Here is a 17,213-nt window from a genome sequence, read left to right as displayed (position 1 = left end):
TCAGGGACAATCTACTCAATTCACTATGAAACATATAATTTAACTATTCTAATAACTTCATACAGGCTATTCTGCCCAGGTCAAAACATTTATATCTAATAAGTCAAATATCTATTAAAAACCACAGTCAAAATTATTTCTCTTTAAACACTATTATACACTTTTATTACAATTAAGAAGGTTGTAATAAAAGTGTATTAATAGTGTTTAAAGAGAAATAATTTTGACTGTGGTTTTTAATGGATATTTGACTTATTAGATATAAATGTTTTGACCTGGGCAGAATAGCCTGTATGAAGTTTTTGGAATGGTTAAATTATATGTTTCATAGTGAGTTGAGTAGATTGTCCCTGAAGATGGCCGAATTGGCCGAAACGTTGGACGTGTAAAAGAAATAAAAGTTTTTTATTAATAAATAATATATTAACATATAAGTAAATAATTAAATTAGTTGCAAACTTTTTCTTGGATCTTTTATAACCTAAGCCATTGTTTATTGATTTATAAAAAAAATAAAATTTTTATTATGACAAATAATAAACGGAATTTAGATCTATAATTGCGCTTTGTAGTTCTTATCTAAAACAGATGATGTCGAAGTGAAATGCTCTGCACCAATTGTAATATTTGTTTTTATATTGTATTAAAAAATCTTATGTATGTACAGTGTATTTATTTTATTCTCAGAATATTAGTACCTAAACTTTAATTCTTGTTATATAAAATTTGGAATTCACTACAATGCAAAGTAATTAATTATGGTTGTATTATAAGTATAAGGTTTTATATTTTTTAATACAATTTTATATTTGTTAATGTGTATATTTATCTCATACTTTATTGTACACTTTAATTTATTCCTAAGAAGTTAGAATCAATGAAGTCTTATAATAAAATCAAAATTAGAATCCTACTTTAAATTAAATTAGATGAAAACATATTTTTAGTAACAATTATTATTAATATTGATTAAAATAATGCTGAGATATTATCAGTAATACCTATGTTTGTTTATGGTAAATTTCTCTATGAATTTGTTAATTAAAATGAATCAGTTCTGTCTCTCATTATTATTTTATACATTCATTATTTTATTATTATTATCTGTGATAATGACAAGTTATTTATTATTGGCAATATCAAAAGAACATAAAATTATCAATTGAAATGATTTATTAATGATATAAAAATTGAACTAAAGAGTATATCTATTTAATTTACATTTTTGACAATGCTTGATACATTTTTGACAAGTAAAATATTATATTTACTAAAATTTCATTACTAAACTCCATTTTTCATAAATAGGTCAATTTATTTATCGTTGTTCAGACCATATTTCAGCTCACTATGGTATGTGTTAATAATATTTATTTTGCTCAAAGGTTTTATGAAGAACACTTAAATTTAAAGTCAAATTCACTAGTTTTTTCTTAAATAATCACTTTTTGATATAATATATATAATATTACAAAGTGATAAATATTTATTTACTTTAGAAAAAGTAATTCTTGGAATGATTCACTGAAATATATTTGAAACTCTGTAAGTGGTCATATTATTAGTTAATATTGATAGTTATAATGGATTTTGGGATGAATAGTGATTTCATTATTCATTGTCATTGTTAGTGAAAAATGAAATTTTCTACCCGTGTAATGAATTAAATTTGTATCCTTTTTTTTTTTTATATGAAACTATTTTATATTTACGGTACCTGAAAAGAATGTTTTTAATAATAAATATGGATTACAGTGTGTACTACATAAATATTCATAGAAAGAGTGAATAGAATATTTTGGAGGAACATTGCAGGCGATTCGACAATAATATTTAAAAAAATATTCAATTTTAACTTATTTATGTTACTTTTTCGAAAGAGTGTACTTTAAAATTATATTTTAATAAATTTCTATTAAGTGAAAAGTTAAATGTGTAACTACAGTAGTTTTATTAAGGTAAATCTATTAACAGTTATGTCCCTGTGAAACTGAAAAAGATTTAGTAGTTGGCTAATTATTTGCAAATAATATTAAATTAAAATTAAAATATTCATAAAAACAATCATATCGCTTTATTGATTATATAGAAATATAACTACTTATTCTGTAGTTGATTTATGCCATTTCAAAAAAATAAATAAAAGTAGTTACTACCAAATATGTATAAATCATCATGATATATATTTTTTATAAATTTACAACTATATTTTTACCGTATAGATAACTAATATATTTACTAACGGTACAATTATTTATTAATCATATCTATATATTAGTCATGAGTAATACAAATTGACGTTTCTACACTAGGTGTTTAAAATATTTATTTACAGAATATGATATAGGATAGAAAGCAAAACTATGAAAAAAAAAAAAAAAGGAATCTTTAGTTATGAGTTAAATTCAATTATGTGTACATCTTATAAAATTGCTAACTTCTAAAAAAAAAAAAAAAATATTCTTGCAATACAACTTTTACATTTAAAGTAGTGAATGGACTGAATAATTTAAAAATTATTTTCTTGGGTTAAATTGTAAATACGTTTGCAAACTTATTTATATTGAAATGAAGCCCTGTTTCAACTTTTGTTTCAGTATTATTGTTTATCATTTTCAGTAAAAAACACCATGGGGGAGATTTTCTTAAAATATGTTACTTTAGTAATGATTTATTTTTAAAATTAATTAAAAAACGGCACTTTTTTGATTTACGATATAAACCACAATTTTACAATCTGATCATCGAATTATTTATAGAAAAATTTATATTCTATAAACATTTATAGAATCACTTCAAACAAAAACTTCATTGTCAACTGTTCGGTGAATAAATTTTGTCTTATTATAAATTATTGTCATATTATTAAATATTGTGAATAAAAAGGATAGTAAGAAGAAGTAAGAGGAATTAATATCAATATTCTAATTTTGAAGATCGGATCCGTGGATGTGTTTTTAGAAAAAAACAATTCACTTGCTCACAATTTTTCTATTCCCTAGGATTCCAAATATTTTCTTAGTTTTCTTAACAGAAGACAAGTAATTGTGTTCTTTCACCTGAGTCATGTTTCGTACTTATTTCAATAATCAGTTTAACTTTACCAAAAACTGTTTTATAATTCAACAAATAAATTAAATAAGAATACAAAACTCATGTAAAAATAATTTTAAAAAAAATACCTGATAAACGTAAGGGCGGTAACACTTGAACGACGTAAACAACAGCTGTAAGTTTCTAGAGACGGTCCGGTGTGCTAACAAACCTAAGCCTGGAGACAGACTGTCAACCCGAACAGACAGTCAGCCAGAGGTGACCAAAACCACGCCCACCAGTAGGCGTGGCCCCACCTGTCCAACCAAGTCACTCACATTTCCCCCCTCTACTTTAGGCTCATCCCCTCCAGTGGCCCATCTTTCCGTCACGGGCATATTATACGCTGCTTTGGGCGATGGTGGGGGATGTGTAGAAATTTAACAGGATCAGGTTCAACAGATACAATGAATTCAATACAAGGGGCCCATCAAAGCCTTCCTTATATATTATTATCCTTTTAGTCACGTCAGTTGAACACATAAGCGTTTTAAGAGGGCAATCCATTTTATCTGTGATTTCTGTTTTTTTTTTTAAATTATTTTTTATTTGAAAAAACCAGAAGAGTATTGCAGTTATGTATTCCTTCCCTAAGCCTTTCAAGTAATTTATAATTTTATTAACCTCATAAATTTTCTGTTTGTTAATGTTTTCCTGAAAAAGTAGAAATTAATTATTTTAATTTTTTTAAAGTAATTATATGAACATATCTCTGCCATAATATACAGGTAATAGGAATTTTTATTTTTCTGAGATCTCATCAGACGAAAGGAAAAGAGAAAAATCAAGTGTTGGAATTTAAATATGATTTTATTGTTTTAGGAATAAAAATACTTATATTTCAAATCAAGATAAATATTTTTAGAGATACTTAGCGATAATAACGACGAAACGAATGTTTATGAAGTAAATAAACTTTCTTTTCCAGCAAGATTCTTGATGGAACAGGCAAACAAATAAAATAAAATAAACACTAAATAGATGTTAAAAGAGCTTAAATTTTAATTTGAATAAAAAAAAAAGAGGGTACTAATGTGAGTCCTCTAATCGAGGCGCAATGAAACGAATTCGTAAGTTTCCTTTGTTGAATTTCTTGATGAACTCTAAATATTGAACATACTTTATTTGATTAACATTATACTCGAAACAGCTTTCCTGAATCTTACTATATAACCATTCATGGAATAGATTAATTAGGTTGAATCAGCTCGATGATTTATTGCGTCGAAATACGTTTTCTTTTAGAGTCAAAATAATAAAATTTATTTTAATAATTATGGTTAGAGACCGGAATTGAAATGTGTAAAAAACATCCAAATCTTGCAGTAATCAACTTTATTGTTTAATTTATGATATTAATACGCGGAAAGCTACTCTAATCTTGTTCAAATTAAACTATACTCTTCAAATACTCTCTACATTTATGGAATCCTACTAAAACTAAACTACACTTAAAAACCTACAATTTTGATCATAATCAAAAATCTATAAGATAACTAATTTGTATTAAACGATTTTATAATCCTATTATGTTGCATGGAATTACATTTTTCAACTTAACTAATTTAAAACTGCTACAATTTAATGATTTAGATAAAATATGGAAGAAACTGCGTAGAAAGGTGTATTTAAAAATATTGTTCCAATCTAAATTTAATTTTTTCTTTTTTTTTTCTACTTGACTTTTCAATTGTAAATCTACATTTGAATAGGAGTACACCATTAGCCAGAAAGTTAAAAAGTAATAACACAATTCAGAAAAACTTCAAAAACAAGTTTGGTTTTGTTTACATATTATAATTGATATAAGTTGATTACATGTAAATATATGTACATTATAAATTTTTAAAATTTAGGCTACAATGTATCTGATAGAACTTAAATTAAAGCCTGGAATTCATTTAAATCACAGGTGTTTTGGAGAGGGTATTATGAGAAATCTGAAGCTTACATGTTTGTTTAATTTTTTAATGTTTATTAACTGTTAATGTGTGTAATGCTTCATTTCCTAAGTTATGCTAACGTCTGCGGTTTTCAGGATCATAAAATAATTTTTCATTTATTAAACCAAAAAAATGGGGTTACCAAATTAAAAAATATATGTACTTAATTGTATATCAATATCTCCTAATTGATTATACAAAATTACGTATACTATTGTAATGACTTTTTATCAGTCTGTGATTTTTTCGTAAGCTAATGCTTTCATGACTTAACTGTAATTTTTATATTATTCTATAACAATATTTTAATAAAATACTGTTACATTGTTTGTATTTTTCTTGTTTTGAATTTCAGTTTATTAGCAACTTTTAAATATTTTCACAAATTGTTTTTGTAATTGCACAAAAACATTCGGTTTATGTTGCTAGTTCAACAGAAGTAGAGCTAAATTTATTAACATATTTTTCATTGGCACCCATACTGTTATCAAACGATGTTTGAGTTCTAAAAAATGTTAAAAATGAAATAATGTCTACATCATTGTTATCAGGAGTAATAATAATAACTTCACTAATCCACAATTGTTTATCGGAAACATCGCTATCCGATCTTAGAAGGAAAGGATCACTAGTCGAAAAGTCAGTAATGACAAAGAAAAGAAAGTTAAGAAGAAATAAATTAATGAGAAAGTTTTAATATTAATAGGCAAATCAATAGCAGAATAACAGAACGTTTTCATGCAATAACAAAAAAGACTTAATGAATACAAAAACTGCTAATAAAATGGAATCCTACACAAGAACACTACAATACAACTATTAAAAATGTTGCTATATATATAAGCATTACCAAACACGAAATGTCATGATTTTATAACAATTCAGACAAAAGTAATAATTAACTATGTTATTCTTAGAATCAATTATGCCATCTTGATACACAATTAAGTATATGAAAATTTTAATCAGTAATTGAAAAATTTTAACAAAAGAAAAAATATGCCGACATAAAAAAAAATTAAAACATACCGATAATGTTAAACGTTATGTTAGCTTACCCAATTTTTCCCGTACAGTTACCATACATTAAACCTAGTATGCTCTTTATTTATTATATTCCTCCTCTAATGCACTTTAGCTTCTATGAAAATGCTTTACTCCAGACCCATCGCAGAAATGAAAGCTTATATTTGGAAGGAACTCTAATTTTATTAAATAAAAATAAATTCGATACGCAATGCAAGTCATCAGAGCTGAAATAAAAGGATACAGAATTGATAAAGCTTATGTATGAGTATAAAAGTTAAATGTTGATAAAAGAGATTTAATGGGATGAATAAAAAAACATTCATATAAATGTATAATTCAAGGAAAAAACAGTGAAATAGTAAGGGAGTTACTATAGTAAGGTAAAAAACAGTAAAATAGTAATGTAAAAAACAGCTAAGTATTAAGAAAGTCATAAGTATTCGTTTTTACCTCCCTTACTATTTTTGATTTATATTTTATATTAGTTTGTTTATGTGGATGTAGTTTTATATTTCCTCAGTAGTATGAGTTTTATTTATTTCACTTTTATATTTTCAAATTGCTTTCACGCACTCTGTATCTTATCATTTAGCCCTTATGAAGACCAGCAAAGAGGTTCGAAACAAAGAATCCGGTATACATAGAAATAGATAAATTATTAAAAAGCCTCGAGTTTGTTTATTGTTATTAAATATTTTGCTAATGTACAAAAATTTTTAAAAAATGGAAACTTAAAAACGATAAATTTTAGAAAAATCACAATAATTAATAAATGTATATTACTTATAATATTGGTGTAAATTTCCTAATAATCATTATTAGTAAATTTTACAACCAAATTAATATAATGTTTGGTGAATATATATATATATTTTTATTAATTGACATTTATAAGGTCTTGAGGCCATTATCTTTTCAGGCGCCTCGGAGGATTGTCAGGAATGGAAGTAAGGTTAGAAACTGGTGGGTTTGAGCGGTTAGGGAGTTTATAATGGAAGGGTTGATATCTGGTTCGGGCTAGATCGGTTACATAGGGAACATTAAGGTCTTTATGGATGATTTTATTTGTGACCAAGTAAGGTGCATTGAGCATTTTACAAAGGATTTCGCATTTTAAGTATTGGATTCGGCAGGAATTCGAAGGTTTAGTGGAGCCCCAAAGTTCAACTCCGTATGTCCAGATAGGCCTTATTACAGTCATGTAGATCAGTGTTTTGTAGATGGATTAGAAGCTTAGGCCGTTTGTCTAGTAAGTGCTGTAATAGTCAGAATCGACGTGCAGTATCCTGTCTTTTCAGTCTTGTATGTGGATTACAAGTCAGTCGCTTGTCCAGATGTATGGACAAATATAAAATATTTTTGTTACTTTTAATTAAATTTAAAATGATACTTTGATTACTTTTTCGCCGCTTAAGCGGAAATGACTCGTTATTTCGTGTTGTTGAGTCCCTATATATTTTCATTATTTTAGACTCTGATTTTTTTGAGATGTTTCTAGAATGAAGCACTGGTCTTTTCTTTTTTTTTTTTACCAAATTTCATAAAGCTTATTTCAGAGTTACGAGGTATTACAGCTTAATCTATCTACTGTTATTTACATCGCCTTCTTTTAAGATATAGACTTCCTTCGCTTGTCCGATGTAGTTCTATTCAATTTACCCTTCTGTTAGTTCTATCGACTTGGGATTACCTTTCTAGCTCTTCCTAAAGATGTTGGGGAGGATTAAGGTCGAGGATTAGAAGTGGCCACTCATCGATATCGTTAGGGTGACCACATTCTCTATGCCCCTCACGAAGTCCAAGGCTTAAGGATATAGAACCCGGTCCTAAGTCTTTCCTCGCTAGGTCGGTGGACATGAGAAAATTAAACTGAATAAAAAAAAAATGCCATCTCATAAAATCTAATCCGAGAAGTTTGTAAGGAGAGATAGTTCAGGTAATGAATAAAACCGTAATTTTTCAAATGAACATCTGATAATGTTTCAACTGTAGGTAGAGGCATTATATTCAGAATATTTGAACTTGAAACCAGAATATTCTGAACTTACAAACTGGCGATACGATTTATCCACTTCTCCCCGAAAAGAAACAATAATAAAATTAATAAATGCTCTAATACATTTGAGATTAAATTATATGAATGATATGTAGACTTAAACATATCATCCAAAATTACCTCCATTAGTCGTGTTATCACAACCTTTGCACATTCATTCTAAAAGCGTTCTGTTTGAGATCGGACTGTGGGGATTGCCTTTTATTTAGTGGCGATCCGACTTCTATTGAACTTTCGACTCCTCTTTAAATGGCTAGAAAATGATAGGAATTAAACCCTTATGCACTACATAACAAAGAAATACATCAACTACTAATTTGTCCCGGTATAGAAGCACCACTGACCAATGAATGGCGTACGACACTATTTTATGATACAATAAAAAATATAAATTCTATTTTATGTGGAATTATAAAAACATAAAATTATTTATAGCATAAAACATAAATTGAGCTTAAAATGATTCTTACTAACCAAATCTGCAAAATTATTCTTTCTCATTTTTTTTTTCGTAACCTCCTTTATTATTATATTCGTTTAATACATACAAATTACAGAGAGAGCCACCCATAGCTCAGTGGTTAAGACACAGTCTTACCAATATGATGTCTATTGGCGGTGCCGGTTCGAATCCGGCCTGGGACGTTGACTTTTTTCATTGAGTGACGGTCCCACAAAATGAAGAACTTTGACCCCCAACCATGGTTAGGCAGTATAGGACTCCAATGGGAGTCTTGGCCGGAAAAAAACAAAAAAAAAAACAGACTTCCTAAAACATTAAATGTTATAAAAAAAATTACAGAGAAATGATACAGGTATATCAGTGAAATATTGACTTGAATTTGCCTTATGGCAGTATAAGGTGATTACTTTTTCTCAAATACTAATTAATTGTTTCTGGTACGACATCGTTTTTACACGTTTTTGTCGAATTCAGTGTACGAGTTTCGAGAAAGAAGGGAATCGTGATATAACTGTTTAATATAAATTAATAAGGTTGTGTATATATATTTTATAATTAATTTGTGTTTTATTGTACATTGTATTTAGTTGGTGTTGGTGCTTAATTTAATTACATTTATTTTTATTTATATTATTTTAAATGAAATTTAGTTATATGAGATGAAAAATGCGTATTTTTATTTCTATTGGTATAATTAAGTAATAGAGACAGTTGCTAAGGGTTGATAATCGTTGCTAAGACGTCGTCTAGCAACGGACCGACCATCTTCGTTTTTTGATGAGTTCCGGCTAATTAGTTGCAATGATCCTTTGTAACTAGTCCTGTCTGCGTTTATAATGTATTATTTATGGACGTTTTTAGAGTTTTTAGCCGATATTAAAATCCGAAACCAGAACTCTTCTGTGTTTCTGGCGTTTCAACTTAAATCAGTTCCGGCTAATTAGTGGCCATGACCGTTTGTAATCCCCCGTTTGTAAGCCCTGTCTGCGTGCATTTGATGTTATTTATTGAACATTTTTAGTGGTTTAGTCACCATTACAGTCCGAAACCAGGCCCTTTCTGAGTTTCGACTTGAAATGAGATCCGGCTAATTAGTTGCCGTGATAGTGTCTAAGCAGCCCTGTCTGCGTTTATAACATGATAGTTTGGCCATTTTTGAGATTCATGCGTCAAGACTGATAAGTGTAATTAGTATAATTGATGAGTACCGTTGCTGTGACTAATTTAATTAAAATTAGACTATTGAAGACATTACTAAGCCAGCATAGTCGTGGCCCACTATTGAAAGAAACGCAGCGCCTATATCTTTCCATCAGCAGTCCTACACTACTGTTACGACCGTAAATATCTCCTTCAACCCATCGGAGTTGGATCATCCTTTTCAGAAACGTCTTTTCACGACCCAGCGGAGTCGCCACCACAGTAAATAGTCGTTACCGAGTACATTATTTAATGTATAAATATTAATTTTGTAAATTAGTTTCTTTTTGTTTTCATCATTCATTTACCTAATTTTATTTTATCTGAAAGACCTTTTTATTTTTACTTTTATTCATTGCTTTATTTATCTTTTGTTTATTTTATGTTCAAGTTTTATAAATGTTAGATAAACCAAATAAATGTTTATATCCTAAACAGTTTGTTTTTGTTCTTTTTAAGGCCTTTCAACAAAAAGACGTAGTCAATTTGAGGTGGCTTTGACAGGTGGATTGAATAAAAAAAAATCTATAAGAAACAAAGAACAAAAAATTCAAACATTAACGATTGTCAATATTATCTATTGGTAACCAACATATTTTAACCGCAGTGATGGGGGGAGGGGGCAGGAGGGAGGTTCAAGTTTTTTGGCCGCTACAAAACAACCAAAACTCTGAAATCTTCACACTCTTACTCCTAAGGAAGTTGAAAAGCGCATTATCTTATTATTAAAGCCGACCAATGTATCTCATCATTCTAACGACTAAATGAGTTCAAAAATACTTATTTGTAAAAAAAAAATAATTTTAATTTAAACAAAACATATAACAATATTGTGATCTAAATTAAAAGTTTTTTAAAATTTCATCCCAATTATATGATTTGGTGATGCAATAGTTTTTAAAGTTAATAAACATATAATTTTGTTGCACATTGTGACAACAACCACACATAAAAATTGATTTTTTAAGTAAATCTTATCAGGTTTATTTCCTAGAACAAGGCATTCATTTACTCATAACCAATATTTTGTATTCATTGGCAACATTTAGCTCTTGTCTGGAAAAATAATTAGTTAGTTACTTGTACCCCTTAGCTTCGCACCTCTTTATTTATATTTTTATTTCAATTTTATTTTCTGTATGTAATAAAATAATTTTAAACTACAAGACGATACAACATATAACAATTGCAATTATTTAATCCACGATTGTAAATTTAATAAAGCAATTTCAAAGCATGGCTCGATCCTTGGGCACTTAATGAGCAGTTGACTTACGATTTGATGCCATGCCATGAAGGTTTTAGATACGAACGAATTTTTTTATTTGGAGAACTTTAAGAATATTGGATAATCCACAATCCTTTCCCGCTGGTTATCGATTAGTTGTTATACATAATACTACACTCCGCTAATGCACTATCGATATTACTAAGTACTGCGATAATCGAATGTGAAACGAACACACACACACATCTAACAGTACACTACATTAAGCCCAGCGCCTTATCTCCCCTAATGCTATTCCGATTGTGACTGCCTTCGAAGAGGAATATGTACTCTGGCCTTCAAAACACATATATTTTAAGGGAACCGGTATAAAGATGGCAGCCGGGGTAAAAAAAAAAATATTGCTACGGAATTTGCATAATTCGGCAATAAAACGCGCGACTTTAACGCGATATTCATGGGCAGATGTAAAAATGGTTACCCCTCGGTTGCAGTGGCGGCCCACCATAAGGAGACTACTCCTTTATAGCTTCAGGAATTTTGAATAACTGCATTACTTCTCAATGAATGTTCTGACTCATCACTGTTGATTTAATTTATAAAGTAACATATAAACAATATCAATAATAAACAGAAAAAAAATATATATATATATATATTATGTATTTGTATTCTGTAACCATATATAAAAATAAAGAGGTTTTAAAATAAAATGCTCCGTATGAAATATGTAAGGTTGATGCATGCTGATTAGGACCAAAGTTAAATTGCATTGAAAAAAAAATTCTGAGATAAAAATCCTTTAAGAATAATTATATTGTTCAAACTGTATGTGCTGTTTATGAACAAGGTGGAGAAATAATAATAATAATAGGATTGACGAATATGATGGGTAAAGAAGATAAAGGTAAACATAGTGCCCCCGTAAGTCATTCGTAATACCTTAATAAGTAGACCTTAATAGCAACAATAAAGTTCACAGAATAGGACTTAAATTTTAGATAGTGCCACTTTTGTTCTTGAATATGAACCAATAACTGAAAAACTATCCAAGTTACGTATTTCTAAATTGTACCAAAGTAAGCTAGACAAACGTTTCTTCAATATCAATACTTTTTTTTCAACGATTTGAAGAGCTAAATATTTGTTTTTCTTAAAGTCAATAATTATTCAAGATTTGTTTCATCAGCCTCTTTCCAGATTAAAACCTTACTGGTTTAACGAGCTTCACAAAAATAAATTTGAGGTTAGTTGCGGAATAAGCTAAGATCGGCCTCCAGTTTATAAAGAAATAAAACGGTTTTAACTAAGAGCAATTCTTACAGGATATGCTTTGTAATAAGTTGGGATTTTGTATTTAGAAAATGAATAGGGGAACATACGTGATCTCTTATCTTTCCATGGGATACAAGGATGTATGAAGTTTGAATGGTTGTAAGAACTTTTTTTTATTTAATATCTTTATTGAAATTTACTGAACATTTACAACTGTATATTATATAATACATTCAGTAAATTTTATCTCAATTAACCTGGAGTGTTACAGACGTGTAGAGAAACTACCCATTGGTACCACTCTAATGTGTTTTACATTAGTTTTAATAAGTTTTACATTAGCAGGTCTAGTGGATTCTTCTTTTCATTGTCAGGATTGGAAGGGGATGCAAGGTAACAAACGAGGGGGTTTGAGTGGTTAGGGAGTTTATAATGAAGGAGTGATATCTGGTTCGGGCTAGATCGGTTACATAAGGAACATTAAGGTCTTTCTTTGTGACAAAGTAAGGAGCATTGAGGTTTTTACTGATTTTGGATTGTATGGATTGGATACGAGTGGAATTCGAAAGTTTAGTGGAGCCCCAAAGCTCAACTCCATGTGTTCAGATTGGCCTTATGACAGTCATGTAGATCAGTCTTTTGTAATGAGTTGGAAGTTTAGACCGTTTGTCTAGTAAGTGCTGTAATAGTCAGAATCGACGTGCAGTATCCTGTCTTTTCAGTCTTGTATGTGGATTACAAGTCAGTCGCTTGTCCAGATGTAGTCCAAGGTAGCGGATCTGTTCGACAGGGATAAGAGTAACATTATTAAATGAAACTGTAGGGCTAGGGCAGTTGGTAGGTTTACGACGAAGGGTAAAGGAGATTTGATGAGATTTGTTGGAATTTATCTTAATCCAACAATTACACCATTCTTTGAGGGCTGTGGTATGGGATTGGAGAGTTTGGAATACAATTAATGGATTATTATTAACTGCGAGTACACATGTGTCATCGGCATACGTGGTAAGGATAGTGTTAGGATTGGTTGGAATTTTTGCTGTATTGTAAGAACTTGGGAAAAAGAAAGACACCAAGGATAAATTGCCGTCGGAAAGTAGGCGGAATACTAAAATACTAAAAAGATACCAAACGACAAATCTTATGAAACCCTTCATAAGTCCCTGCAGTATTAGGGTGGGATAATCAACCATAGTCGAGGTGGTGAGAAACTAGAGAACATAAAAAGAAAGATTCTGAAGATTTTGAAAGGATTAAATCTTTTTGAAAAATATTCTAGAGCTGGATGGAGAAAGTTCAACCACAGTTTTTCATGTGTTCAGTGAAATGTTACGTGCTAAGGACCGACTGATTGCAGCTGACTTCGAGGTTTTGTGTGGACGAGTGAAAATGAATTAGGCTAATGTAAAGGAGGGAACGAAGGTGGTGCATAGTAGCAATAAAGTATGGCCATTTTTTTTTTATTTAGAATCAAATTTGTTTTTTCTGCCTGTCGACCCTTTTTCTCAAGGTCACCCCGTTCCTGGTGATCCAAAGGGTCCATCCACGATTCATATTAACTTCTCAATTAATTTAGAATGAGATTAATTTAGATTGAGCAATTATCAATGATGTCCATAGAAACTGATATACTTAAAGAAATAAACTTTGAATGAGGAAATAATTCATGATTTGCCTAATAAAAAATCAATAAAAACACCTCTTAATGTAAGGCTCTTTAAAATTTAAATAAAATAATGATTTTAACGAGTAGAACATTAATGTTTTATTGATAAAGTCATTCTTAGAATATACTCTCTAACTCGAAGAGCCCACATTTTTTCAGTCTCAAGGTCTTGGTTAAATGACCCTTTTGCCGCATGCTGATGTTATCAATATGTTCTTTAACTTTTAGATTGTCTGAAGTTTCACGATTGGATGGCACTAAGTAGGTCAATCCGAAGGTCGTCAGCATTTAAATGGTATTTTGATTAATAAGTGGAATCAGGATGATGGTAGATGTAAATCAGTGATTTTCAACCTGTAGATCACTAACCTAGAAATCTAATCATGTACGGACCACCCTCTATCTATATCTCCCCTGATATGGAGGTAAGAAGAGTCCCCATAGAAACCATTTGAGAGTTATATAGCTTCAAATTGTATCTTAAGGCAGTTTCCAAAAAGCCAGTTATTTTTTTTTTTTATTTTACCAAACTTTTTTCTTTTTTTTTTCTAACACGCGGAGGGCTTAAGCTGGGTTCTAATATTCAAACCACACTGATTTCTGCTCAACACGAATGCCTTTATAGTATGAATGAATAATCATTTGCTCACAGAATATCCATTACAGATTAGAAGTGAACATAATCGTTGCTGTGTGGGGAAATATTGCCTTTCCACAAGGCTAAGTCCACCGGTAATATGGAATACTTTTTACATTTTCTGTATAAGTAAAACTGTTCTTCAGAAAGTATAACAATAGGAAAATTTGCATAATGGCGGAAGGAAGGCGGGGAAAAAATAGGGTTCTTTCTTGTTCAAGAGGATCAAGCAGAAACGGGACATTGTAAATCAGTGAAAGAGTCCGAACAAAGGTGTCTCTTCTACAATGAACTTGTGTAATCATTAATTTCATTCTCTTTTTAATTTTTGTTCGTTTTTAATTTAAGATGTAATTACAGTCATTGTGAGCTGTTGTCTTGAGAAAAAGTTCTAACACTTCTTTTAAAACCGGCAGTAGCTTTAGCAACGAGTTTTGTATAAGCTTCCTATAACTTAACTGTTAATCTTTTTTAATATATTATTTCATCTTAAGGCAAAGTTTGATAAATCCATTCGTTAAGCATGAATATTTTAGAAAATGACCTGATAGCAATGTAAGTTAATGAATTATAGAGCTCATTTTCAGGTTTATACCAAAAGAAGAATGTAATTTACGAATATTGTGCTTTTTAATCCATAATGTGCTTCTTGCTACAACATTGTTGTACAGGAGATTAGGTCGAATCAATCAACAAAGAATTGGAAGAGAAATATTCAACAAATATGATCAACAATATTTAATGCCCATTAAAACTAATAATTAAATAATGTACTGCACCCCTGACCCATCGTGGGTTGTAGCTGTGCAGTTATTTTTTTTTTTAATTGAAAATATTTTTTTAACGAAATTTCCCCTGACGCATAAATAATTTGAGTGTACACATGCTCTTCATGGGTTTAATAGTCACTTAGTTATTATTTTTTTTTTTTTTGCTATATGTTTTCTTAGCACTTTCTTTCTTTATTTTTTCACATCTAATTAATCTTCAATAATTTAATTCTTATATATTATATCAAAAATATAACAGTAAAATTCATTATTAGTTAATAAGAACTAATTTTTCGCAAGAGAAAATTAAAAATAATAAATAAATTAGGAATAACTTTAATAAACTTTGTTTAATAATATATAAATGATGTTTGTATGATTAATAGCTATATTAATAAAATATATTTATGTGACATTTATTTGTCTCTTTTTATTTAATTTTATAAACAGCATATAAGATAAATAAAGATAATAAAAAATAAATAAATAATAAAGAGATAAATAAAGAAAGTATGTTTAAATCACTGCAGGTAATAAGTATGAATTATTAAAATTGAGTAAATATTTTAATAAGTTTGGATAACTATGAAAAAAACTAAGTAATTATTTCATTAAATTGTTGATCTTCGGTTCCTTCCGGAGATATTCCTTAGAATTAATATATTACTGAAAAAATATTATAATAATTTTATTTATCGTTGTAATCATTATTAAATAGTTTATTTAAATATCTGATATTAATACCATTTTTTAATCTTTCCAATTCTATTGTTTTCTGGGAGAAAAGATAAATTAAATATAGTTTTATTGAATCCACTTCACAAACATGTTTTGGGACAGCTTAACTGTTTCTCTCTGATATGGGTCTTTAAGTTGTTTTGTTATTGATGAATTGCAACAATATACGGTTGGAAGATGATCCGGGTGGCGGTCAAAAAAGATGGTTTGATCCTGATGAATCCATTCAAAGTGGAGCGAAACGTTGCTTACTAATTTATAGATTTTTCGTATTTTCCTCGACCATCCTCCAACTATCTATTACTGTCAACTATTAATCTTCCAAGATGGAATTAATATTTATCATTTTCTTTCTTTAATCGGTATAATCTTCTTATCTAAGCCCTTATGTTTTTTATCACTAGGGATTAGGGCGACAGTTCAATTAAGTGCCTTGGAGCCGAGAAGACATCTTGTCGGCCCCTGCAGATGTGTTGCTGGCCATATCAGAGACAGACTAACCACATCCGCTCTCTGAAACAGCCGATGACAAATTGCCCCGACCGTGGAGGTTTTTACTTTGGGGAGCCCTACAGAGCCCTGATAGCAACTGATTTATTTTTATTAGCGCTGGCCGCGAGGAGATAGCTGGATCGGCTCAGCCAGCAAAGCCTCTTCACTTCTGTTTAGTCAATAAGGCTCCTCCATCCACTGAGTCACGGCTTTTTTTCCATATCCTTTCTGAGCTGTTACTGTCTTCTCCCGCCTCGTTTTGTATCCATTCAAATAAATATTTATTGTAATATCATCAATTCAATTTAATTTTATAACTCTAATGTTAATTGGAAGGCATCTTCTTTATTTATGTCAACCTGTCAGAATGCCAGATGCTGTAGTTACCCCTTTTTTATAAACGATATTGTTATACAAATTTTGTATTGATATTTTTTTTTCAATTTCCACAAAGTGTTATTTTACTTTTAAAAAATCGAATAATAAAATCCTTCTAGATCCTCGGTGGTAAATATTTATTTGGGAGTAGACGGCTATGAGTACCACAAACGGATCCCAAATTTTCGAAAATAATCGATTAATAACAGGAATATAAATTGACTAACAATAGGTAATAACAATAT

General features: G+C 29.7%; 1 protein-coding gene across 1 annotated transcript in view; it reads right to left on the bottom strand.

Moving 5' to 3' along the window:
• LOC106682675 (uncharacterized) overlaps positions 1-3,239 on the bottom strand; it is a 6,292-nt gene extending 3,053 nt beyond the window's left edge. Inside the window, exon 1 of the mRNA XM_014423671.2 lies at positions 3,183-3,239. The gene's annotated coding sequence lies outside the window, so the exon portion shown is untranslated. The remainder of the gene's footprint in view (positions 1-3,182) is intronic.
• Positions 3,240-17,213: the final 13,974 nt, after the last annotated feature.

Source organism: Halyomorpha halys, unplaced genomic scaffold (genome assembly GCF_000696795.3).
Source record: "Halyomorpha halys isolate HHAL.00 unplaced genomic scaffold, Hhal_1.1 Scaffold434.1, whole genome shotgun sequence".
NCBI classification, from domain to species: Eukaryota; Metazoa; Arthropoda; class Insecta; order Hemiptera; family Pentatomidae; genus Halyomorpha; species Halyomorpha halys.
The sequence above is the reverse complement of the archived record's forward strand: the minus strand, read 5'-3'. Positions and strand labels throughout refer to the sequence as shown.